The following is a 3,499-nucleotide window of genomic DNA, read 5'->3' as shown; positions in this document are numbered from 1 at the left end:
TGACCACTAATATAAGGGGATATGTCTACAATGACCACTAATATAAGGGGATATGTCTACAATGACCACTAATATAAGGGGATATGTCTACAATGACCACTAATATAAGGGGGCATGTCTACACTGACCACTAATATAAGGGGACATGTCTACAATGACCACTAATATAAGGGGATGTGTCTACAATGACCACTAATATAAGAGGACATGTCTACAATGACCACTAATATAAGGGGATGTGTCTACAATGACCACTAATATAAGGGGGTATGTCTACAGTGACCACTAATATAAGGGAATATGTCTACAATGACCACTAATATAAGGAGATATGTCTACAGGGACCACTAATATAAGAGGAAATGTCTACAATGACCACTAATATAAGGGGATGTGTCTACAATGACCACTAATATAAGGGGACATGTCTACAATGACCACTAATATAAGGGGACATGTCTACAATGACCACTAATATAAGGGGATGTGTCTACAATGACCACTAATATAAGGGGACATGTCTACAATGACCACTAATATAAGGGGACATGTCTACAATGACCACTAATATAAGGGGATATGTCTACACTTACCACTAATATAAGAGGACATGTCTACAATAACTACAAGTGTAAGGGGATATGTCTACTGTACATTGACCGCTAATGTAAAGGGGACACCACAATATTTCTGCATTTCTTTTCTATTATTATGATTCATTTCGTTGTTGTATAGTGCAGCGTTGTGTAAAAGGTGATCTGTGTCAAGCATGCTAGGTATGCCAAGGTCTTTTTTCTCATATTTAGCCACTTGAGTTGTTTGGATGTGCCTGATACAGCCAGGCTTTCAAGTGGTTAAAACAAGCTAAAATCCGTTCATATTTCAGTATGCATGCAATGTACCCCTTAACATTCGAAATGTCCCCCCACAACCTTGGTAGACTCCGATTACAGACACAGTCGCTAGTGATGGTAACAGCAATATCGCTTATCTCTCTTATTCTTACTCTGTGCAGTGAAACCGGTTTTGTTTTTTTTCTTTTCCTATTGTTTTATTACTTTGCTATTATGTTTGTTAAATTGGTACATAATGTCGACAGAGTTGGTACACTCCTTTGATTTCCCTTGAACAATCTAGCACTCCAACCTTGTTCTCAAGAATGATTGATCTGTATGTACCTCTATTATTATGATTGTATTGTATTCTGATACTTTGATTGTTCTTCTTGTGTATGCTTTGAAAATTCAATAAAAATTACATGCACCGAAAAAAAAAAAAAAACAAGCTCAAAGGTATTTGTTTTGTTCAAGCTTTTATGTGAAAGGGATCTGGGCAGCTGCAGAGCTATGCATCGTGGATGATGCCCTTACCTACCCAACCCCACCCCCTTATGGTTTCCTGCGCTCTCCCACTGTTCCCAGGTGCTTGAGACCATAACAACCACAGTCAGTATAGTGAGCAGGTGGTGGTTCCCTGATGTTCTCTGCAGTCTGTGAATCCAGATGCCCGCAGTTCTGAGCATATCTGCATTGAGAACTGTCAAAATCCTGGCTGAACAGCAAATCAAGCACAAGCCTGTACTCGGTTGGCTGGAGCAGAGGACCGGGGAGACATCAAAGGTCTAATAGACCATTGGTGTCTCCATTAAAGAGTAATTATCAGTTCCCTAATGCTATCACATGGTGGGGGTTATTAGGTGAAGGTGAAAAAGTGTTACAAAATGAAAAACTTTATTAAATGAAATAATAATTCACATACACGTGTCCTACAAGAGCACTGACAGATTGTAGTCTATCCCGGGAGCGAACACTAAACTCAATGCCAACACTAACCTTCCTTCTGGGGGGAGTGAGTTTGGAGTGATGGCTACTTTACAACACACACAGGGACCATGGGGAACACAAGTATCCCCCCTCCAGAAGGAAGGACAGTGTCAGCACCAATTCAGAGGTGATCGGAGGATCTACAGCCGAGCAATACACAAATAAGATACAATTTTGTTAATAGTTAAAGGAGAACTATGAAGTGAGTGAAAATCACCTCATGCTCATAGTTCTAGCCGACGTGTGACAATGAAACTGGGTGATAGGCAGAGCCAGCTGTCACTCACGCAGCTGGGTGGATCTCAACAGTAATGTCGGGATCCGTCCCGGCTGCGGCGGTCTCAGTATAGCGCGAGCTGTAGCTCGCAATATACTGAGCTTTGGGTCACGGGAGGAGGTTAGTATATGTTCTCCCGTGACCCTGAGGAGAACTATGGGGAAAAACACTGACTCCATAGTTCTCTTTTAACTCCTGAGTTTAGTGTCACGTTAAAACCCCCCGACTGCCCCACGCACACACATAAGAATGTCAAATGTTCTACGATTGAGCTACTGTATCGCGATTTGTAGGTATATTATTTTTAGCAGTGATTCCGAGAGACCTGTAAAATATTTTAAGGATTCCTCTGGGGTAAAAAAAAAAAAAAAAAAAGTTGAGAGATGCTCTTTTTAGATGTAAAATTGTCCCTTGGTAAAGGTGTGTGAAAATTATACTGGAAAACGTAGAATAGATATTCCGTATATACAGAGGCATTGCCTAGCTTCATAGTCGAGCTGTTGTTTTCAGTGCTGAGATCGCAAAGGTTTGACATGTAGCTTGTGCTGCCAATTGTCTCAGCATCACCAGAGTCAGCTAAAGTGATTTTGCCACTTAAAAATGAAAAGAAAAGTGCTGATAGGTGTAAAATGCAAACATCTAAGATTGCTGTCACATACTTGCAGTAGCTTTCAGGGCTTGTTCACACCAACTCCAGTGTGTTCCAACATGGTTAGTGGCTGGAATGCACTGGATCGCATAATGAAAGTTTCCTGCGTTCTGGGCATTCAATGTCGCCACAGCCACGTCTCCCACCTGTAGTGCGATTGCCCGCTCCAGAACGCGTTGCACAGTAATGCCTGCGGTCCGGTCCGACCACAAAAAATAGTGTGTGGGTGTATTAGAGTTCTTCTTTAATGTTAGGTTTAGGTCATATTAAGGGTCATACTAAAGGGTGTATTTCTAAACAATTTGGAGAGCCATTCATTCTGTGAAACTGCATGTACCTTCGTTCTGTGCAAATGGAAGCAACATGAATGTTATTCGCATATTTTCTTTCCAGATCAAATGTAATTTCAGGTAAATAACCCATTATGGCCACTAGATGGAGCTGAGGAGCATAGGCAATAAATACTTCTTTCCTATGCTCCTCCGCTCCAGCTAGTGGCCATAATGGGTTATTTACCTGAAATTACATTTGATCTGGAAAGAAAATATGCAAATTACATTAGTTTTTTGCTTCCATTCACACATACAAAAGATATAGTCAGAACATTCAACAATGTCATTAGAGACTTGACGAATGTCCTTTCAAATTTCCTTAAATCCCTCTCCTGGCTTCTATCCACTGCCCTCCTCTGCCAATCCCTCCACTAGCTTCCATCCACTGCCCTCCTCTGCCAATCCCTCCAGTGGCTTC

Source organism: Nanorana parkeri, unplaced genomic scaffold, assembly GCF_000935625.1.
Source record: "Nanorana parkeri isolate BGI_ZX_2015 unplaced genomic scaffold, ASM93562v1 scaffold58, whole genome shotgun sequence".
NCBI classification, from domain to species: Eukaryota; Metazoa; Chordata; class Amphibia; order Anura; family Dicroglossidae; genus Nanorana; species Nanorana parkeri.
The sequence above is the reverse complement of the archived record's forward strand: the minus strand, read 5'-3'. Positions refer to the sequence as shown.